The sequence below is a fragment of the Cupressus sempervirens genome, chromosome 1 (genome assembly GCF_028749045.1).
Source record: "Cupressus sempervirens isolate cs-2001-9-10 chromosome 1, ASM2874904v1, whole genome shotgun sequence".
Taxonomy (NCBI): Eukaryota; Viridiplantae; Streptophyta; class Pinopsida; order Cupressales; family Cupressaceae; genus Cupressus; species Cupressus sempervirens.
Window position 1 is genome coordinate 380,551,014 of NC_143118.1, and position 25,669 is coordinate 380,576,682.

Below are 25,669 nucleotides of genomic sequence, written 5' to 3' on the forward strand. Positions count from 1 at the left end.
TCCTGCTGCATACGCTGCCCCTGCTCTAATGTATCCAGTAATTGTCCAAACAGTACCTCCCCCTGATCTGGACCAGCATTTTTGCCTCCGCCTAATCCTGTATTCCTGTCATCTCGATCACCCATATTATTGTCCTGATCACAGAATATCTCCTCTGTGTCTGTATGGTTGGATTTAATGTCCACCTGCACAGATGTACTAGACTATTTTCTTTGCAAGTCTGAAATCCTATTTTGTCTTGCTCTGGTATCGCAAATATTATAAGACCCTTTTCGCATACTCAAACATAAATGATTAGCCTATGTTTTTATTTATTTTTTATTTTACTATTTTGACATTTCGTCAAACACTTTTTCCCTCTATCCAACTGTTCCAAATTCCCTATAAGACCTCCATAGGATGGTAGGACTTATAGCTATGATACCACTGTAATGGACACCCCTAGATGTCCCAAAAAACTAAACCAAATTGCTGAAAGGAATTATGTCAAACAGTTTGCATTCAACTTCTTAAAACCCCTTATAACTCCGAAAATCAAGCATTTATTTGTTTTTTGTGTTTCATGCATGGAATTGGTATCATACGACATAAACAAGAAAGAAACTACAATAATATGCAAAGTGGAAATGAATGGCTGCTAATTAAATGTTATTTTCAAAATTCATAAAACCAAATACATGGTAGATTTATCAACTCTCTAATTACTTCAGAAATATTGTCATAATACTCCAGCCCATGCTTACGAACCTATTGCTACAATACTTTGTCCTCCAATCAGTCCACTACCTTCATAATACCATTCCCTCCAAGCGGCATAAGCGTCGGACAAGTAGTGAAGAAGATATGAGCAAAATATCAAATCTGCCTGTAGCCGAAAATGCAACTAAACTGCCTGATAATGAAGCCAATAAGAAAGAATTCCAAAGGCCAAACCCCAAGGGAATGACATCTAGAATTTTACAAGAGAGAATAGACGTCCTCAAATGCCAAGAACAAAGCTACAACTCACACACCAATTTCTTCTCATATTCAACCTGTCTAATGAAGCCACAAATGCTTCCTTTTATTCTATTCCCACGGGTCCGCTCAACTCATATGGGTAATGTGGGATAAAAGGTGTGTAATATAAAACATATATTAAAATACCCCTTATGTCTCCCTTGGGTACACATCACCATAAAATAAATATTAAAGTAACACTTTAATATTTTACAATTAAATTAGACGTTACTTTAATAAAACTTCAGGCATTAAAATGTATTAGCAATCAGACTCTGAATAATGCGACTGATAGCTCATCAGAAAGCTCTCACCGAGGAGTATCGAATCCAATCACCAAAATTGACTTGCACTATGTCCTGCCAACTTACTAAAGATAGTAAGTATGCCTGAAACTGAGTAAATCAACTTCGTTTTGGCCCAAACTGGAAATGACTAGGCCAAAACACTCCAAGATCTCATTAAACCCTTCATTAGCCCTCAGGACCATGTAGAACAAGGCTAACGCACACACACTTGGTCAACTGCTAAAATGGGGACATTATAAAGGAGTCTCTCTAAGTTCGAGTTGTGGTGATGCACTCCTATAAGAACTTGCATTGCAAGTGTATTGTAATCATCTTGGTTTGATAATACATTGTGCAAGTTTTGGAGGGTGGGGTTTTTCTCCTGGAAGGGTTTCCCCATGGTAACCATTGTCTTGTGCATTCATTGTTATTTTGATTATTCTTTACTATGCATTTCTTGAGATTTCTGCAATAGTTAGTTGAAATTTGCATAACCATCCTCTCTAGATTAGCGTAGGAAGTGTTTTTGCACACCTTTGCTTCCTTACAGTTGACAGTTCATAAATACAGTTTGAAATCATCACTTCAAAGTGGGAACAAAAGGAACTAGAGCTATCAAGAAAAAAACAAAAAGAGCCAGGTGGGATGACAGGTGCATGAACAATGGATGAAATTATTGTACTAAGAAAACGTGAAGTCCTTCTCATTTACAGAAATATTATCTAAATCCCATTTCTATACAAGTCTGCTAACTATTTTCTATCTTTACAATAAACAAGCCTCCAACTTTAAACTCAACCACCACAATGAAACTAATTTAAAACACATTTCGCATAAAATAAGTTATTAAGCTAAGAGGCTTCTCCTATGGAGCAAATGCTCCAAAATAAATGCATTGATTGTCTCATGCACAGTCAGCTATCTCATGGGAAAATTATAATGACAACTGGAATAGAGTTAGTTGCCATCTCAAGATGGGAAAAGTTATAATGATCAATCTAGGCTCCTTTGATCCATCCAACACTGCCATCTACATGGCCGACATGCTCTCCTACTCCATTGGCAATCTCACCAAGAATCTCTACATCTATCTTCTGGCATGGAAACAAATCACCAACAAAATCCCTAATTACAAGGTATTTGTGAAAGTGTGTAGTGAAATACATACGTCTCAAACCTTTGCACCATGTGTCTTTAGATCTGATCTCTTGCATCGAGGATTGATGCTAGATTCAATGCAAACTAGTTATCTTTTAGTTTAGTTCCTTTAAATTGAGAAGGGCTTATTGCTTCCATGAAGAGGACAATGATGAGTGGGAGGAGGGAGAAGAAGACAACTCTCACAGTGCTAGCCAATGTGAGGCCGTTGAATGTGCAGACTAAAAGACCCCATGCATGTTCAATCTCTTTTTCATTGTGTTATGTTTTGGTTTTGTCTCATGCCTAGATCACCAATTTCTCAAACATGGTATGACAACTCAAGTTCTCCAAATGCACAGTCCATAGTTTTCAGCATGAGTCAATTTTAGCATTGTAATAATGATTGTGTAATCCATCATCGTGGATGTCAACAATTCTTTGCTGTGAGAAATATGAGAACACTTTACAATCTCCTCCGATAATGACAAAAGCTTTAAACACACATCTTCATAATTTCTGAATTTACCATTGCCCAATATTTGCTTGTCACTAGAAGAGGAGAATGAATTGTCGCATAGTCTATTGGTAGTCTTGCATCTCTGTTTTGGAGAAAATCATGGTATCCTACATATCAAAAAGCATGGTTCTCTTTCCTAGATCATGTTATCCTTCATATATATATATATATATAATTTCCATGACATCTGTAAGTGGCGAGGGTCTGAAACATGAATGTTGTGAAATCTCACCTATGTTAGGCTTGTAATCATAAGAGCAATATATAATAATGTGCAAAAATGTAAGGAAACAAAAATCAACATGTGTAGAACTCTATTGAAAAACATATGAGCATCCTTTATCCTTTATATATATATATATGAGCATAAAGGATAAAGGATATATATATGCTTTATATATGAGCATCCTTTATCATCCTTTATAAACACATGATTTGCTTTATATATAAAGCATATATATATATATATCCTTTATCCTTTATATATATATATATGAGCATAAAGGATAAAGGATATATATATGAGCTTTATATATGAGCATCCTTTATCCTTTATATATATATATATATATATATATATATAAAGCATATATCGCCCTCTCATGTTATCCTTTATCTATACATACATATACATACATATATATATATATATATATATATATATATATATATATAAAATTTCCATGACATCTGTAAGTGGCAAGGGTCTGAAACATGAATGTTGTGAAATCTTAGCTATGTTAGGCTTGTAATCATAAGAGCAATATATAATAATGTGCAAAAATGTAAGGGAACAAAAATCAACATGCAAAGAACTCTATTGGAAAACATATGAGCATCGGCCTCGACATCCTATCCTATGGAGACCTTTCCTTGCTACTTTCACTGCCATTTTAGTAACCACCTCATCTCATGCATCTAGCCCTACACAAACCATTAGCGAGAAGATTAGACTATACCCCTTCAAGCAACATACAATAGTATTCCATCTCCAAATGTAGGAGTAGTTAGAGATGTAGAAAATGACAATAAAAAAAACACTCACATACAATTCATCAACTTGGATGGCTCTGATGGTGGTCATCCTTTTGATGGAGGTGATGATAATACCCAATAGTAGGAAATACTACAAAACCTAGGTGACCAAGGCAATGCTCTTGCTACTACTATTTCAACTAAAACTTCTTCTTTTTTCCTTCTCTTCCAAATAGAAGCAGATCCCTTCTATAGCAAGCAATTTATTTGATGTAGACTCCCTCCAGTTCTCACTCAACGTCCTAGCTACACAATCATGGCTAAAGGGAACCTAGTAAAAGAAAAGAGAAGAGAAGAAGAGAGTGCGTTGGATAAATACCTAAGCCCCCTTGGGCTACACATCCCTCTGCCCTAGTACAAAAAATAAAGAAATTGTGCACCCTATTTTCCCTAGGAGGAGATATTAATTATGGCCACGTTGTTATGGAGATAGCCTAGGCTTAGAAAGAAGAAGATTTGACATCTCTCTCACCCATGGATTTCAATGTATAGACATATGATGGGCCTTGTCTAGCATGACACCATGGTCAAGATGTGGAAGTTTACCAATCAACATATAGAGGAGGAGCTCGAGGAACTAAAAATATTAAAGGCATGTCTAAATTTTTCTAATAATGAACGTTCAAAATACATCTGATAGTTTCTCACTCTGTTGGAATTTCTCTAAGGATATTCTTCTTTCACCAAGTCCTTTGACTTGTTTATGGAGGAAAATAAAGCTTCAATTGGAAGATTGCACGAGGAAAGACATTTTGCCCAAATTGGGTGCAACTAGGTCAAAGATATGAAGACTAGGGGTTTACCCTTGATTAATAAGTTGGGCACCCTTTGCATAAGGGTTGTGATATTGAAGGAGATTATGTTCACCAATATCAAATCTCTCATAACAGAGGTAGACAAATACAAAGATTACATGTCTAGGTACTACATGAAATTATGAGTTCGAAGACTAAGAATGCCTTCATCTTGGGGATACTAAAGGACACTAACAAGACCATGTCTCATTGGATGTGGTCCCTCAAATTTAAAAAGGAAAGTATGGTCAAGGCCTAGAAACAATTGAAGAAAATATATAAATCAATGAAGAAGATAGAAGAAACATTTTTTAGGTATCTTCGATAGTTAGACACGAAGTCTCATGTGAGAAAGGATGGAAAAGTGGTCAACATCAAACATATGAAGACCACCTTTCAGGACATCGAAGATGAATTGGCGTGCCCTTTAATTTCCAAATCTGTGAACTCTGCAAGTTAACCACCATATTTGGGATGTTGGAAAAAGTATCAGAGAAGTTGCAAGTTTGGGTGGATGTTGTCAAAGGATTAACCATAAATCATGACTTATAAATAATGATTCGGTTAGATAATGTACAAGTTCACGATATTGAAGATCTTGCAACCATCATAGCGACTATGAAAAGATATAAATTGAGCCAAGAAAGCACCAAGCCAACTAATATGGAAGTCAAAATGTTTCAACTCCCTAGGCTTAATTATGTTCTATTCCAGGATGACAAGTGTCATTTCTCCTATTTTGGGGTTTATTTTTTGTCTTCTCGATGATGTAACTTTTGTAATAGCTATAGGTTAAAGGGCCTATATGTAAAACTTTAAAAATTAATGAAAGGGATTGACAAATTTTAGTGTGAAATTCTCCCCCTATTACTGAGACAACTAAGCGAATCTCGAGGGTTTTTCCATTGTTGATTGTTCAAATGGTTGGTTAGATTTAATTTTTGCATATGGTGAATGGATATGAATTGAATTAAATGGTTTGGAATTTAAAGTAAAGTTAAGACTTTCTTCAAATTTGGAGCTTATACTTATACTGATCATAGTGTTATTGTGATTTGATTTTGTTCTTTCCAATACTTGTATGCATACTTAGGAATTAATCAATTGCATTAGTCATATAATGGATATGAAGTAATTATAGTTGCATAGGTCGTAAGAAGAATATTTAGGGATTTAACTCATTCATAGTTATGAGTGGGCCTCAAATTCAGTTGCATACCAATTTTCTAACCTAAATCTTTTGTGGATATGAAGGATTTGGATACTACCACTTTTTCTCTTGGGTGAAGAGAAGACCCATCATTAATTAGGATCTAAACAAGGTTATTTTCCTATCATATACATAAGAGAGGTGTACCTTACAATTTAGAGGTAAACCTAATGGCACGGCCTATGCTTTCCAACTATTGAGGAACAAATTATCTTCCCACTAATTGGTCAATCAGGGTGGAACACAAGAAACATCAAAGGGAATATTTTTTTAGCCAGCACCTTGTTCCCACACACTTAGAGATTTTTATTCAAATTAGAAATTGATTTAATGAATTTATCTTTAGTTTTCTTAAATAAACAAGTGTATTTATTGTGATATTAGTCTCTCAGGCCTAAAAGTTTTCATCAAGTTAGTTTTATTCTAAATATCTTGATTGACAATGGGCTTCAAACATTCAGAGAAGTAAGTACATGAATAATATTAGAATGTGCTTAGAAAAATTAGACCCATTTCTTAATTTAATTACAAAAACAAGATCAGATCTTTCATAGATTTATTGAAACTATTCGTCAAAAATTGTTTAAAGATAATATTTAATCTCATCAAAGTTCGATGAAATTTTTTTTTTTATTATTCATAAGTTGGTAAGAAGTGCACTCCATTTGGAGCATTTTTATTCTAACAATGTGTGTAACACATATAAGCTCTTATGAAAAGATTTACTATCTTGTCTTTCCCATGGTCAACATTATCATAGATGTATCAAATAGGAATTACAATCATGTTATAAATAGAAAAAATAAAGATAGATTGATTGTTCTTGTCCATGGTGTGTTTAATTACCATTTCTAAAGGATAGTGAGATTTAATTTATGCAGAATATTGTATACAATTTCATATGTGAATCTAAATTAGAATCATTGTCTATATTCCTATTCACGAAGTATTTCATTTACCCTAGGGTTCCTAAGCTAAGAAAGTGACATCATGAAGAAGTGGAAGGACCAAACCAAACAATGAAAAATGGTGGTTAGTTGTGCATAAACTCTTGTAATTATGTGTGTAAACTAAGCATGTTCTGATTAGGTTTATTCAAATTAACAATTGATTTCAAAAAATTAGCCTTTTGATTTATAGAATAATCAAATCTATAGATTTTCATCAAATTAATAGTATAAAAATATCTTTATCGATAACAAATTTTTGACGTTCACATAAAATACACCAATATAATCTTAGAAAAATAGATCCCTTTCTTAATTTGAGTACACCAAACCAAAAAAGATCTATTATAGATTATTCAAAACTATTGAAAATGAGATCTAATCTCCAATTTTGCCAAATTTGCTAGGAATATGGAGAGCTCGGAGGGTCCTGGGTGTGGCCATTAAGGAGGACACATTGCTGAGACATCAGATGGTATTCCTTTTCCATGGACTCAACCTGAAATATAAGATATATATTAGGAAAGTAAAAAAAAATCTTAGATACTAATTAATAAAATAATTTTTATTTACTAAATTGATTAGTTTTAAACATTTTTCTTTTTATTAATATTTTAAAAATTGTTTCTATAATACTTTTGAAAAATGTTGACTAAAATATACATAATTAAATGATGATGTATATTTAAATTAAAATATTTAAGTCTATATATATTGTGTTAATTTATATTTGATAATATATCATTTCTACCTTATACATTTAAGTAATTAGATATAAAATATGTTTACGACTTTCTAATAAGATTATAAAATAAATAAATACATAAAAAATTCATTTCAATTCAATGATTTGAAGAAACAATATCCACGCCACTTATTATATTATTCCTATTTCTATATAGACTTGAGTGAAATGAAATATTGTCTATATTTAAGAGAGAATGTGCAAATAATTGATAAGTAGTAATATTTAATTTCTCAAAAAAATCATAATATTACTATTTTACAAAATTACAATTTTTAAAAAAATATATATATAATATATAAAAGTAATTCAATGTCAAACTATAAGATAAGAAATAGATAGAAACAAAATTCAACTTTTAAATAGTTATTTTATAATCATATTCTTATTATTATATACTTTTTCTTATTATATTTTATAATTTTATTAACTATTGTTAACAATTTTATCTACTTCTCTTTTACAAATATTTTCTCTACTCAAATTGAATGAGATATCTTACAAGTTTTACCAATAAAAAAATTTTGTATCATCAAATTTGGCACACTTACTTTTACTTGCATACAATGCTTCTATAAAATATTATGTATTCTTGTAATTGCAATTTACAATTTTATTGTTAAATACTATTCAGCTTCACAAATACCTTTTGTTGTTAAGCACTTTTATCAAACATGATGCATGTGTCGAATGACAATTTACTATTATATTGTAAACTACTACAATTCAAGTTCTAAAATACCATTGTTATTAAGCACTTTAGGACCACCTTAGCCATTATTGTTTCATATGATACAAATTTCTATATATTATAAGAGAAATATGTTTTATCCTTTCGTGATCTATGCAATTTCATACAATAATAATATTCATAAAATACACTATCGACTTATCCCTTGAACCTCTTGCAGATACAAGTACTAGTAAATAACAATATTTGAATACACAGCCAAAAGCAAACCATAAAGCTACATTTTGCTAGTTTTGTTGTAGTCGGTCAAAGCTAGCATTCGAGTAGGTACGAAAAAACATCTAAAACTGAGAAAAAATATTAAAATGATAATATGTGTTTGTTATTGAGTTGGATGCGACAACATATGGGGGTGAAGAAAATGGTCTAAATCTGTTTCGCTATGAGATATGGGAGTTTACTGAGGCAATGGTCTATTTGCACAGATAGGTAACAACTGCCAATGTAAATTATGAAAGCAAAACCTTTTGAATTGACATGACAATGGAGAAGTGACAGGAAATTAAGATACAATGTGTGCACACATGACTTAAAATCTACTCATGGTGTTGTGTATACACAGGACACAAATCACCCACTGTGATGAATAAGTTTGGAGAGTCCAATTCAAAATCTGTAAAAATGTGCGATGTTCATGGTGGGCAGTGGGCACAAATGCAACATACCAAAAAGCCCACACCAGTTGAGAAAACTCCATTGAATCTCTGAAGAGTGCTTGAACGTGGAGTTAGCATGTCAAAAAAAATAAAAATATTTTAAAGGACAATCCACAATATACCCACAAATGTGCACTTTTTGATTTGTAAGAGAGGAGAATCCACAATATAGAGTGATTCATGGCCAAATACTCCAACGTGTGGCCTTTAATTCTCATCTAAATGCAAGTCATGGTCTCAATTAATATCCAACCCAAGCGCCTATGAAACTCTAAATATACAATTTGAACTGTGGTGAAAAACTATCTTACCGACAAAATGAATTGATTATGATGATCTGCAACGCGCAAGATATCTCTTCTGTAGATCATCGGATGCGTTGGTATTTCATGTCGCTCTCTATCACTTTATTGGCATGTTCCTCTCAATCAATTTCCCAGCTTTTCACCTCGAGCCCTCCCTGTCATTAATCACCAACTCTTTACCAGAGGAGTTGTAAAATATAATACACTTTTTAATATTTGATCAAATCCTCGAGATTAGACAAAAATATATTAATCTGAAATCATTTCAGTCGAGAGTTTTTCGATGTCAGTCGATTTCTGGTTGGAGGTAACTCTAAAGAGAAAGTCTATCGACAGACGTAAAAAAAATGGAACGTAAATGATATGAAAGATTTAGATCAGATCATTCTAGGGGCATTAGAATTCGAATTGAACATGATAACAAGTTTTAACATAAATGATGAAAGATTTAGTAAACTAGATCTTTAGTCAAATCATTCCATGATGATAGATTGTGGTAAAAAAAAAATATACTTCTAATCATTCAACATAATTAAGATTGTATAGTCTGAAACCATTTACCGATAATGATTTTTCAGCATGAATCAAATTCTAGTTGCAAGCAACCTCATAGGAAAAGCCTATCAGCTAATAATACTATAAAATATTAATTTTTTGAATTTTAAAATATTTGTAAAGTGTATGTTGATGGATAAAAGTAGAAGAAAACAATACTTATATCAATTTATTAAATTTAATAAAATAAAAATATCTAAGTTATAAAGGGATTCATTTTTTTAATTGGTAAGTGGTTGAAGTTAAGATTAATTATCATTATGTATTGCGATTAATTGTTATTAATTATTAAGTTCATGTAGATTCAATTCCTTGACCTCCCTAATAAGAAGCTCACAATTTACCATTGTATTGTAGGTTCTTACCTAGTTATTAAGATGTTATTTTAAACAAAACAAAACTAACAATCGCATCTTAGGGTGCAATAGATACGCTGAAGAGATATTTAAAGTCAAATAAAGATTTTTTTTTAGCATATATTTATGGAACTAATAAGGTTAGTAGAAAAAGAGACAAATGGGAAAAATAAGATGGACGAGATAAATATCCTAGCTAAAATATATTCACAACCGTAACCCCCAACCTAACTATAACTTTAACCATCATGTAGAACGTCATATTTGTCGCATTTGCAACGAATTTAATCCATCTGCATCTGATTCCAGAATTCCATGGGGCGAGAACATCCAAAGGCGTCATGTGGTGATGTTTCCATTCATGGCGCAGGGCCACATCATTCCCTTCCTTCACCTCTCCAAACTCCTCGCCTCTCGAACCGGATTCACCATCATCATCGTCAACACCCACCATTCAATCTGACCCCTCTCTTGACATTCGCCTGGCGGAGCTCCCTTTCTCCAGTGCCGATCATGGCTTACCACCGCGTACTGAGAACTTAGATTCGCTGCCTTATTCGCAGTTCGTCATTTTCATGGAAGCCGCAGAGCATTTGCAGCCCCATTTCGAAGATCTGATCCGTAAGATCTCGGAAGAAGATGGCTGCGCCCCTCTCTGCATCATCACCGACATGTTCCTCGGCTGGACCCAAGACGTCGCCGACACGTTTGGAATACCCAGAATCTTCTTCCTCACCTGCGGCGTCTATGGCACCTTGCTTTACTACTCTATGTGGAATCATCTGCCCCACACAAAGACCCACTCGGAAGAGTTCGCCCTCCCAGATCTGCCTCACGTTTCGCTGCACCGATCTCAGCTTCCCACTAATATAAAAATGGCGACAGGAACGGATCCCTGGAGCTTGTTTCAGGCTCGCCAGTTACCCCGCAACATGCGCAGCTGGGGATTTATATGCAACTCCTTCCAACAGCTCCAGAACGGATATTTGGAACATCTCAGAATATCCACCGGCAGGCCTGTCTGGGCGGTTGGCCCTCTCCTTCCTCAAGAGTTTCTCTCTTCCACTCAATCCCATGTTATGTCTGATGAGTTATTGCTAGGTAAGGATGCAACCACCGATGCGGTTTCCTGCTTGCGGTGGCTCAATTCTCAGAAAGTTCGTAGTGTGATCTACGTTTCCTTCGGCTCGCAGAACACGATCTCTGCGTCGAATATGAAAGAGTTCGCACTTGGTTTGGAATCAAGCGGGCAGCCCTTCATCTGGGTAGTCCGGCCTGGTGCAGGGCACCCTGACAAAGTCATGGAAAAACATTAAGTCCTAAAGTCTAGAAAGTTATTTAAATAAGTTTTAAAATTTAAATATTTAAAAAGTAACGGTCAAATAAGGATTAGTTGTTTTGTTAGAGGATCCAACTACTTTGGATCGGTTAAGGGAGTTATTTTAAGTATATGTAAGTCTCAAAAGGCATGAGGGTACAGTGGTGAAAGTGGAATTTTAGATTGTACAAACTGTATCCATATTGAAATTAATAATAGTTGCTTTCTTACAAATTTGAAGTCTTTTGATGCTGTATTGACCTATTGATTTGGAGATAGATGTGTAATGATTTTTTTAAATTCCATTACATCTAGTTCCAAGTGATTTTTAATACTAATTCAATCATTAAGATTGACTGTTCTGTAGAAATCTCTAATTTTTGTTTTAGTGCCAGTCATGGATTCATGAGATCCATCCCCTTTTGTACATATTGTTTCTTGGGGATGGATCCACACTTGTAATATAATTTCCTAACAATGATTATGAAGGAATGAACCCCATTTGCAGGAGAATAAGAGAGGTTGGTCATGTTGGAGGGTAGAGAAGTGACTGGACAGTCACAGGAGAAAGGAATACTTGTCTTAGTAAATTGCAGTTTAGTGCGGGGGTCATTTCTCCAAAGTTAACTGTTGGATCTTGCCAAATTTTGGATATGTTGGAGAGAGACAAATTGTACCAAATATCAACGGTTGGATTGAGCAAATAAAGTCTGGTTCAAAAGTTATGAATGACTATTGTCGGGTCTATCTAAGGGGCAGTGACATAGTGGTTTGTGATGAATTTTCTCATGAATGTGTTAAGGGAGTTTTGTGAAAGGATTAGATGTTGTACGAGGATCTTTAGAGAATCCTAATTTGTGATAACGAATAGTGGGTCCATTGATATTGACCCTAGTGGATAGGTCTTTGGAAGAAGTTGAAGCAATAGTATTCCGAGGACAGTCACAATACATATGATCAAATATGCATTGTTGCATGAGAGGAAGATTTCCAATAGTATAGACATTAGTATGTGGAGTCTAGTGGAGTCTAAAGTGTTCGGAGTTGACCTTTGATAGGTCTATAGAGCGGAGTGGGTCCAAGAGTGATTAGTAATTGGAGAAGGGGAAAGTTTCTATCAAACAAAGAAGGAAAGAAGTTATTAAACTATGAAGGAATCATAACATTCCACTAGCCTCTGCATCAGATTGGTATCAGAGCACAGAAGATTCTTTGGGAGAAGAGCAGAAGGAAAACTAAGGTTTTGAAGACTTAGAATCCCTTGTTGAACCTTGAAGTTGAATTATCCTTTAAGAGTATTCCAAGGTGGTGATTCAAAGTTGGATGGATCTTAGTTTGTAGAGGAAGTCGGATTGAAGGGTAAAATAAGTTGAAGCCATCATGACTACATATTTTGAGACTCATTGATATTCACAATTTAGAACACAATGCAGATGTATGGGTAAGGTTTGCAAAATGGTCATTTCTAGTGGCTCATTTTTCAATTTTGTTTCAATTGAGATGGTTGAGAAGTTGAACCTACAACAACTAGTGCATAGAAGACCTTACATGGTACAAGGATTGCATGATAGACACCAAGTTGAGGTTAGAAGGCAAGTATATGTTCCTTTCAGCATTGGAACCTATGAGGATTCTGTTTTATGTGATGTTATTCCATTGGTAGGATGCCATTTGATCCTTGGGAGGTCATGGCAAGCAGAGAAGCATACATTATATGATGGGGCATTGAATAGTTACACCTTCAAGCATGGTGGAAGTCAAGTTATACTGAGATCTTTGGAAGAAGAAGCAACATCATGGAGGATGCCAAAAAATGTTTTGTTTGAAAGAGTGGGGTTCCTAGGACAAAGGGAACAAGAAGAAGACAAGGTGGACAACAAGATAGCAATTGATTTGGTACATCAGGCCTATGATAAGGCACAAGGAGTTATAGATCCAATAACGATCCTGGAGGAGAGAGTAGTGGATGAGCAAGGTTCATGTGAAGAGCCAAGAAAACAAGTAGAGAAGCCTATGAAGGTGAACCAAGAGAAATCAGGGTATGAAGATGATAGGATAGTGAAAATGGTGATAGGTGAGCCACAAACAGGAGAGGCTCAAAAAGACGAAAAGATAGGGATAGAGGTGAAGATTGTAGAAGATGCCAGGGTAATGAGTGAATGTATGGGTGGAGATATCCAAGTTGGGATAGTCATGTGTCCCTTATATGCTGCTGTTAAAAATAGAGAAGATAGGGCTATTAAACAAGCCATAGATGACATGTTTGAGTACCAAGAAGGATGGCATAGGGAAGATGAATTGAAGAAGGTCTCAAGGATGACAGGGACCTTAAGGGATGAAGATTTAAGACTCTTGGAAACAGATATGGTGAAGAATGCCACAAGTTGGCACATGAAGATGACAAGAAAGATTGTTTGGCCCATTAAGAGGCTGACTAAGAAGAGGAAGTTGCTAAGGGAACCTACTGAGATAAAGGTTCTAGAGGATGATTGTGAGGTAAAACATTGTGTTGAAGATGGTGGAGTAGCAAGTCTACAAGGACTTGATAAAAAGACAGATTTTTGGGATGATTTGGATGCCATAGTTGAAGAATGGAAAATGGAGGGTGGTGTAGTGGAAGAGTGCCTAGGAAAGGGGCATGAGGATGGTCATGGAGAGACCTTGGAATCATATTTCTCTACAAGGAAAAAAATCTTACAAGGAGTGCGTGAGGAGGAGGACGAAGTAGTGAATCAAATGGAGGGAGCAATTTGCCAAACATATGTTTTGGTGCATAAGAAAACCTTGTTTATTTTTGTTTATAACACTATTGTGATAGGATTGTCGGAGTTTGATAGTGTTCACCATGCAAGTTCTGCTTTTGCACACATCTATGGGAATATAAACATGAAGACTAATAGATTTAATGCTTGGCATGAGCACATAAAGTTTGATTTCAGGGGCATGGAACACATGAACATGGGATACTCTTTTGTTGTAGGTCCTCAAAAAGAAGTGGACAGAGATTGGAGGAAATGGAAGAAACTCCTAATCCAAGGGACTTGGATTGATTTGATCCTTGGGAGTATGGTGCAGGGCACCCTGACAAAGTCATGGAAAAACTTTGAAGTCCTAAAGCCTAGAAAGTTATTTAAATAAGTTTTAAAATTTAAATATTTGAAAAGTAATGGTCAAATAAGGATTAGTTGCTTTGTTAGAGGATCCAACTACTTTGGATCGGTTAAGGGAGTTATTTTAAGTATATGTAAGCCTCAAAAAGCATGAGGGTATAGTGGTGGAAGTTGGAGTTTTAGATTGTACGGACTGTGTCCATATTGGAATTAATAATAGTTGCTTTCTTATAAATTTGAAGTCTTTTGATGCTGTATTGACCTATTGATTTGGAGATAGATGTGTAATGATTTTTTTTAATTCCATTAGATCTAGTTCCAAGTGATTTTTAATACCAGATTCAATCATTAAGATTGATTGTTCTGTAGATATCTCTAATTTTTGTTTTAATGCCAGTCATGGATTCATGAGATCCATCCCCTTTTGTACATATTGTTTCTTGGGGATGGATCCACACTTGTAATATAATTTTCTAACAATGATTATGAAGGAATGAACCCCATTTGCAGGAGAATAAGAGAGGTTGGTCATGTTGGAGGGTAGAGAAGTGACTGGAGAGTCTCAGGAGGAAGGAATACTTGTCTCAGTAAATTGCAATTCAGTGCGGGGGTCATTTCTCCAAAGTTAACAGTTGGATCTTGCCAAATTTTGGATATGTTGGAGAGAGACAAATTGTACCAAATATCAACGGTTGGATTGAGCAAATAAAGTCTGGTTCAAAAGTTATGAATGACTATTGTCGGGTCTATCTAAGGGGCAGTGGCATGGTGGTTTGTGATGAATTTTCTCATGAATGTGTTAAGGGAGTTTTGTGAAAGGATTAGATGTTGTACGGGGATCTTTAGAGAATCCTAATTTGTGATAAGGAATAGTAGGTCCATTTATATTGACTCTAGTGGATAGGTCTTTGGAAGAAGTTGAAGCAATAGTATTTCGAGGACAGTCATAATACATATGATCAAATATGCATTGTTGCATGAGAGGAAGATTTCCAACAGTATAGACATTAGTATGTGGAGTCTAGTGGAGTCTAAAGTGTTCGGAGTTGACCTTTGATAGGTCTATAGAGCGGAATGGGTCCAACAGTGATCAGTGATTGGAGAAGGGGAAAGTTTCTATCAAAAAAAGAAGGAAAGAAGTTATTGAACTATGAAGGAATCGTAGCATTCCACTAGCCTCTACATCACAGCCCTCGCTTGGGGTGCCATTGACTGCAGAGTTTTCCTCAGAGTTTCTTCCGGATGGATTCGAAGAGCGAATGGGGGCCTAGAATCAGGGACTGGTTATTAAGAAATGGGTGCCCCAGCGTGTGATTTTGTCCCATCCTTCGATGGGAGGATTTTTGAGTCACTGTGGGTGGAATTCGACATTGGAGAGTCTGAGCCAGGGAGTTCCCATGATTGGATGGCCCATCGCAGCCGAGCAATACTTCAATTCAAAGCTTCTAGAGGAGGTCGGCGTGTGTGTGGAGATGTGCAGAGGAAGTGAGGGAGAATTGGGGAAGGAGAAGGTGGAGAGGACGGTGAAGATGTTGATGTCGGAAGAGAGAGGCGGGCGACTGAGAGAAAGAGCAGCGGCCATGAGAGATGCTGCCAGAAGAGCAGTAATGGATCGTGGAGATGGAATCGACAAAGGCTCGTCCATGCGTGATGTTGACGACATGATACACAATATTCTGACCACTTATATTGGTTCTCAATCCTTGTGAAGGATGATAAGTATTGACACCGATTTTCATGTTTAATTGTCCCCAGGTTCTGTTGAGATCAGATGATGCCAATGTTGAATTTACTTATTGTGGAGAAAAAACAGTATCCCTTAAATCTGTATGTGTGATATTTCTTAGTGCTCCTTACTTTGAGTGCTCCTTTCTTTAAGGACAATTTCTAAAATGATCACTACTTATATTTAGCCAACAAGTCATTATTTTGTATTTTTTAAATGCAATTTATCATCATTTTTCATATTAAAAGATCAATGAGAATTATTATTTTATATTTGTGATAATTTCTAAAAAATTGAAAGCGATGCTAAATTTTGTTAGATATTAGAATTGATATGTTATCTCTTATCTTATCATTGAATTATTGTTTTAATTATTATTTTATATTTGTGATATTTCTTAGTGCTCCTTACTTTGAGTGCTCCTATCTTTAGGGACAATTTCTAAAATGATCACTACCTATGTTTAGTCAACAAGTCATTATTTTGTATTTTTTAAATGTCAATTTATCATCATTTTTCATATTAAAAGATTAATGAGAATTATTATTTTATATTTGCGATAATTTTCAAAAATTTGAAAGCGATGCTAAATTTTGTTAGATATTAGAATTGATATGTTATTTCTTATCTTATCATTGAATTATTGTTTTAATTATTATTTTATATTTGTAATAATTTCTAAAAATTTGAAAGCGATGCTAAATTTTGTTAGATATTAGAATTGATATGTTATCTCTTATCTTATCGTTGAATTATTGTTTTAATTATTATTTGTTTGTTCTTAAATTGGCATACATCAAGTTTTTGCTTGAAAGTTAGATGTGAGATTTTGAATTTATAATTTTTGTTAATTGTTAGTCTAGAGGTTATCCAATATCAACATCAATCATTTTTAATTTCACCAATTGTCTATCCTTTAATTTTGTTTGAATAAGATAAATTTAGAATGATGTGTATAAATAGAAGTACAATAATTTTTCTATTTATAATAACTCGCAATTATGATAATAATTATAGAAGTTTCTTACATGTTAATGTTAGCATCATTACTTTTCATTTTCAATAGATCAAACTAATGAACTTGATTATGAAATTAAAATGATAAGGTTATTCCATTGGTTTGGTTATGATTAATTTTTTAGGATTATGGTTGATGTAAAAATATTACTTCAGTCTTATATTCTTGTATCAATCACAATTCAAAAAACTTAATCATACATATGAAACAATCTTGCCATTTTAATTTTCCATCACTAAATTGTTTACATTATGATTAAATTTAAATGAATTATTAGAATTTTTATTTATAATTTAAAATAGTAATATTCTTGATGATTATTTAAAATATTCTAACTTTTTAAACGTACGATAAATAATTTTGTATAATTTATATTATTAATATATCTTTGATTAAGCAAGCCTGAATTTATACTAAGAGGGGGATGCTTACATCTAAAGCGAAATGCCCATGCAATAGCAGTTGCATGTATAAACGATGTTGACGTTATTAACAGTTAAATGCATCACTTTAGCAAACTAGCTTTATTGTAGCGATTCACCTTTAACAAATTAGCAGAGCTAGTAAATGTGAAACTAACTGGGCAATATGTATATGTCTTGAAAATGAAACACTACATTATAGTGTAGCTTTCAACATGGTGAGTAGTATTTCATAATAATAATAATAACAACAACATCGATTACTTACACTGGTGGGAAATATTCTAGTTAAGTGCAAGGAGGTGAATAAGTTTTTTTGAGGGAATAGTTAATCTTTCTACGGATGTGAAGACTCCTGATTAGTTTTAGTTTTATATGACGTTTGGCTTGCTTGTAAGGAAGCACATTGTGGCATACAAATCGCCGTTGGCAGGACTTTCTTGTCTTTACTGAAATCATCCTAGAAATTGGCCCACTCAAATATATTCTGTTTCTGATGTAACCTTTAGTAGATCTAGACATCATAATCTGCATGCCGAGATAGCTATGTCATTATAAAAAATATACAGATTTAAATAAAATGGAGTGGAGAGTTTTGAAAAGTTGTGTGTTTAACTTCTATATTTAATAATAATAATAATTTGGACTATCTGTCCAAAATAAGGGTTTCCAATGAGGTTTTTTTCATGATGATAAGGTCAGTATTTCTAATTTAGATAAATATTATTGTTATCACTATTCAAAAAGAGACACAATGTGTCATAGTTCCTGCCTAACGCATAATGCTTGTAGAGGTGTAGATGAGTGAGAATAAGGTTAAATAGTTCTAAATTAACATTGTGAACGCATTAATTTTTTCCTAGAAATGCACCTGTGATCTGATAGGATGGCTCATATTTTGTTATTAAATTCTCATCCTAGAAATGCACTTGTAATCTAATAGGATGGCTCATATTTTGTTGTTAAGTTCTTGTGTTATATTATTATATCTTTGGGCATTTAAGCCCAAGAATAAGAAGCCAAAGTCCCCAGCATGGCACTAAGTACTTAATATCATACTATGATCAATACATATGCTTTAGAAAAATTTGCACCTTCTACATTGACAACTTAAAATATGTGCAATGAGGAAAGATATGCATAACAATGTTTGAATTATAGAACTTGAGGAAGTGATGAAGCATTTGGAGTATCACATTATATGTTTAAACATACCATGCATGCTACTAGAAAACCATTAGTAGTTGGAAAAACTTCCCCAACTATGTATTATTCTCATCTTGATTATCAAATGAAATGCACACTATTTTTAATCATTAGCACTGGACAAAAACTAGGATAGAAATAAATAGCAGTATAGAACAATAACAACATAAACCTATATGCAAAGGAAAAAAGGATAAATAATATAGAGGAAGAGAAAGAGAGAGACAATAGTAAGATATAGTGATATCAACATAAGTTGTGTGTGTGTGAGAGAGAGAATTGAATATAATTATTTTTCTTAATAAAACAAATAGTTAAAATAAAATCATGGTTATAATAAAAAATTAAAATATATTATATTTTAATTAATGAAACTAAGAATTTAATTTTTATATTAAAATTCACATTTCTATAAATGAGAACTAGAATATAACTATTTAATTTTAATACATAGTTTATAAAAACTTAATAAAAATTTATATAAATTTTAGAATTAAATTATTTTTTTTATAGTTATTTCATTTAGTATTTTTTTAAATATAAAATATAATTATTACTTAAATATTAAAATATATTTTTAAGTTCTAAATATATTTAAACTAAATGATAAATTGTTTAAATAAAAAATATTAATAATAATAAATGATATAGTTTATAAATTGTAACACTTATCAATTATACATATTACAAACACTATTATAAAATATAATTAAAAAATAACATTTTTTAATTAATTTTTATAAAAGTAAAACAATAGTAATAATTTAACTACTTTTATTAAAAAAGAAAACTTTAAAAAAATTAGAAATTCAAATATAAAGATATAACATATTGAAATATATATATATATATATATATATATAATCTAACTTATGCATTACATGAAGTTTTAGAAACAAGTCATATCAAATAGTCGAAAATAAACATCAATGTAAAACTAATAATAAATATATGTAAAATAAGAGATTAAAAATATTTAACTCTATATTTAAACTGGCTAAGAAAAATAGATTGTGATAATTAATACTGATTAGACATGTTGTGTGAGGTGGAAGATAAAATAATTGAAAAAAAAATCTTATCAACTTGTCACAAATGTGGAAAAGATAAAGTTGTAATTAATGCATGATGAAGTTGTTAGAAAATATTTGTAATTTTGTTGAAGAAAATTAATTTTCTCCCCCACCAAAAATAGTATGGACCAATAGAATGAATGAAAAATGTGATTTATAAAATAATGAAAAATTAGAAAAAGATATAAACATTTGAAATTTCATATAATCTTTTAAATTTTTTGATTTGATTGGTCAGTGTTAATGTCAAATTAGCACTGGCATGAATGCATAACTATTGAACCAAAAAAGAGAGAGTTGTGTTTTGGTTTTTATATTTGGGTGTGATGGAATGATGTGTCCTTGTATTACTATATAATATTTCATGGCACAATGATAGCACAAAGGAAAATAGCATTTAATTATAGTTATATTAAAATAATTGAATAAATCTATATATAAAAATTTAGACTAATTAGTTTCAATACTATGAATTATTTATGGAATGTTTAATTCAATTTTAATATTTCAAAATATTTTAAAAGACTATTTTAAAGTTACAAATCTGATTGAATGAATAGTTTTGTAACAAGATTGAAATTTATTGCTTTACCACCCTCTCACTTAATTTCTAAACAATATTATGAGGATTTCTTATGCTACTTTTATAGATCCAATTTTAGCAACTTTTATAACTTTGATCCTTACTTCTCTTTGTCTACCTAATATTGAAGTCTTGCAAATATTAAAAAATATTCTTCTTTTTTCAAGGGGTCACAAGACTTTTGTTTGGATCACTAGGTTCATTTGTTATACATTAATCACTTATAATGATTATCTTTATGACTCTGATAAGGTTCAACAAATAATAAGAAGGAATACAACTAGGATGAATTATAAAAGAGTATAAGATCATATACTTCTATCTATTAATCTAAGAATTACTCTTTTTGTTAGTTTTCATAGCTTCCTTGTTTTCTCTATATTGGGCAATCATGCATTTAACCCACACGACCATACAAATTGTTGATTATTTCAACAAAATAAGGTGAAGATAATTATTAAATTACTATTATAGTTACATAAAAGAGCTTGAAATAAAGTAAAAACAATATTCAAGAAGTTTATAGAAAACACTAAAAGCTTATTTTGAAGCCTAAAATGAAATAATTTGATCTTGAAAAAGAATTGAGACATGCTTTAATAGAGAATTTTGTAGCATTTGACCCAACTCTTCAAAATATTCTCAAGAATATTTTTTGGGACAATTGGATTGTAGTTACAAATTCACAACCTAAGGAAGTCTCTATATCATTTTTTAAATGGTGAAAATAAATATGAGTTTCATAAGCCATTATCTTCAAAGTTGTTCCCTTTTTCCCAATAAAGCTTCTAAAATTCATATGCTATAACCTACAAGTTACCTAGAAGTGCTTATTATTCCCATTATACCAAATACAGATTTTATTTAACTCAATCATATTGTTTATAAGAAATTGAGCTAAATTTTCCTTTTTGTATTCTTTTTTTTTGTTGCATCTAATTCAATTCTCTTTCACTACCTTTTTATGATACTCATACTTAGATCAATATAAATATTAATATTAAATGCATTGAGCCAATTTTAAAAAATGATAAGATAATATTCCCTTATTAACTATAAAATAAATCCCTAACTAGTGTTATTATAATAACATCTAGCCCATAGGAAAGAGCTTACAACACATGGGTAAATTGTGAGTCTCTCATCAGGGAGGTCTTGGGTTCAAATCTACTTGAAATTAACACAATAATAATTACTCTTAACAATAATAATCTAGGCTTCAACCAATTACCTATACAAAAAAATAGCATCTAGCTCATGTCTTAATTTTGTTGTAACAAACATCAAGGATGGAAGAAAATATAAACATTCATTACTGGGACCTAGGTGAACTCAATTACAGTAAGTGTGGCTAGGTGGAAGAAAATATACCATTGATATATATCAAATTATGATCAAATGTATGCTTAAAATATGTAGTTTAATACTAGTTTTTTTGCAATGGTCACATTTCAAAAGGAACCCAAAAATTGTGATGTTGGGTGTGTCTTGAGGATTTTGACTTTAAATAGGTAAAATGCATTTGATAGTTTAAAATATTTAATTTTTCAATAACGTGGGTTTAAAATATTTAATATTTAAAATAAAATTTGATAGTTTAATTTTTTCATAGTTGAATAAGGAACTTTGAAATACATAGGCTAAGCTTAGGACTATATTTGAAATATTCAATAATTGAAAACCATAATTGTAGGTTCTAAGCCATAAGAGATAATGTCCACTTCGAAATCTAAGATCAAATTTAAGTTATAAGGTTGAGGGGTGGATCAAAAATTTGAACTAAAACCTCAAGTTTTATGTGCCATGTCCCTCTTGGAACAAACTTTATAAAAAATGATGAGAATTAGATAATTGGTAGGGGTAAAACTCTAAAAGGGAATAGGATATTATTGTCTAAGGTATTTAATTCCAAGCATGTTATAGGACTTATGATCAAATATGTAGATAGATTGAATAGATGATGACATTGGGATCAAGGAACTAAAACATAAGGTTCGAAGTTCATGTTGGAATGTAGGGCCCACTAAGAAAGAGTGTTGAATGTTCAAGTGTTTGTTTGTAAAAGGGAAAGTAAAAAGAAAACAAATGATATTTGTAAAATAATACTCTAGGCTATGTTTGGAGCCTAGGATCTAATTGGGATGTGAGAAAAATACCTCAAGAAAGGGGAAGTTAGAGTATGGATGGAAAAATAGACTTTAGGCCTTACATTCCATGAGTAAACTAAAGACATATTTTAATCTTGTCATTCATGTTGAGTTTTGTTTGTAAAATCCCTTTATAGTTTGTAGAATCAAAAAAAATTTGGGTATTTCAAATAGAGCCCAAGGTTCACACATAAAGAACCAACATCCCTTCTTGCATTCCTCCTTCCAAGACTTTTTGTCATTTGAAATGAGATAGTTTAATATAAACATAGTGGATGAAACCTCTCAATTGGAGTTTCTTTTCTTGTTAAATTTCTCAATGGCAAAGTAAGAAAATACTCCTCTCTTGTTGATCCTCTGTCCTTCTTGAAAATGTAGATTAATTTCTCTAGGTTAATGATTCAAATTTTAAATCAAGTCTCTTCTTATTTTCCTACCCCCCAAAACTATAATTCTTTACTTGAAGACTAATATAGATTTTTAAGGGACAAATACAAAATAATGTGTAACATAACTCTTTCTTATTTAATTACATATGAATGAAATCCTTGCACTAAAATAATCCAAGGCATAAAAAGATGAAATCCTAAATTTTGACAATTTATATGAATTCTATTCAAATTTATTAAAAGTATAATATGTATTTATTAAATAATAAACACTACTAGTAGCTTAAGCCTGTATTATTTATCTAGTCTTTGTACAAAATTAATATACTTCTAGTTAGATATCTAGATCATTTTTTCAATTATCTTTACTACCTCCTTTATTGTGATTTTTCAATTATCTTTAATTTAATCGAATGATATTTCAATTATTAGAGGACTTGTGTAAAATATCAATTTTTTTGAATCTTGGGATGCATTTTCCAATGTGGACATTTCAATTATGGGTACACATATATTTGGACCATTTCAAAATTTTCTTTAAAAAAATACATAAAAATCTATAAGAATAGAAACAAAATGATTGAAAATTAAATTAAATTTGTGAACAATTATAGATGCCTAACTAAAACACTTAACAACATATAATAAATTATATATATATATATATATATATATATATATATATATATATATATATATATATATATATATATATATATATATATATATATATATATATATATATAACAAAGAAAAATCAAATATAGATATTATTTTTGAGTTGGTCTAATTGAAAGCATATTCACAATGAATCAACCAATCTAGATTTCAAACAACTTTCTACATAAATTTCTCAATCTCTTTCTAACTCATGCTAATTTGCAATAGTTTTTATGATTTCACCAAAATTATTGGTGTGATTATTTTCTAGGTTTACAAAACAAGACATGACTATAATTTGTGAGACAAGGTTGTCTCAAAGGAACTCTAATTTAGATGAAAAAGAATCTTGACCAAATATCTTGAAAAAGAGTATAGAAGAAAAATTATAACCCAAAACTTGGCTAAGTGCAAGAAGTTGGGTCTTACTTTTGGACAAAAAGTGGAAGTGTTTTTCCTATTTTAAAATTTCTCGTGAATTGATGTCAAAAATTGAGACATTTAGACATTGAATATTAAAAAAAATTAGAAATAAAAATTATATTGCTTGGAATCTACTTTTTGGATATGTAGCCTATTTGTATACCCATACGGTAGTTTTTTTTGGTATGGATATTTAAAAACCACTTTTTCAAAATGCCTATTTCAGGACCATACCACACTTGTGTACATACAATATAATTTGACACAAATAAATAATTTTTTTGTAAATCCTTTCAATGGAAGTTACCTAACACACCAAAGGTTGATGATAATAATTTTCCTTAGTTTTTAATTGAATAATTTTTTTGTTATTAATTTTTAATTGTCTATAAATGTAAATTTTAAAACCTCTTGTGTATGGACACCATAATTTGATCAAAATTTCACTTCTTTCAAAAAAAAAAAATTTGCATGTAGGCTGACATAAAATAAAAAAAGTTATTAAAGTTTTAGTGAACCTCGCTAGTTTACATTTAGGTATAATATTTGATTAAAAAATAATGCAAAAATAGTAAATAAAATTATAACACTATAAAATTTATATTTATGAAATCAGGAAAGTGAGAACTCTAATGAGCTTTTGTTTTGTAAAAAGAATTTGATCGAGAAGACCCTCTAAAAGTTATAGCAAAGCGTGAATTTGTCAGTTCAATGCCTTTGCCAAAACTTGAGAGGTCAAGTCATAGGCTTGGTCTCACCAAGCCTATACCGAACCAAATCTGAGGCACGAGAAAAAAAATCCCGTCCCATGTTGTAAGAAACAAGCACCCATTATTTGAAATTCAAAAACTAGGTGTCCATTTTGAAAAAAGTTAAATTGCTAAAAAAATTGAATATTTAAAAAAGAGCACCTAATTTTCGAAAAACATGTACCCATTTTTTATTTTTTTTAAATGGATGCCCATTTTTTAAAAAATAATTTTATTTTATTTTTAAAAAAATATACCTACTTTTTGAAAATAAAAAATGGGCACCAAATTTTTAAAAAAATGGGTGCCCATTTTTTGAATTTTAGATTGGGCACCCAAGCCTAATACAGGTACCTGTTCTTTAAAAAATGGGTGCCCATTTCTGAAAGATCATGATCTCAATCTGTGGAATTTTGTAGAATTGAGACCCAACTTCTTGCTTCTACCTACTTATACAATTGCAAAAATATAATGAATAATAATAAAATGGTTAGGTTTCTAATGGATGATAATTAGAAATCACTCATTAATAAAAAATGGGGGACTTG

The 25,669-nt window shown here is 31.8% G+C and overlaps 1 pseudogene; it reads left to right on the top strand.

Annotated features, from left to right (window-relative positions):
- The window catches only part of LOC149577849 (UDP-glycosyltransferase 92A1-like), a 169,810-nt pseudogene extending 153,376 nt beyond the window's left edge, over nucleotides 1-16,434 (top strand).
- Nucleotides 16,435-25,669: the final 9,235 nt, after the last annotated feature.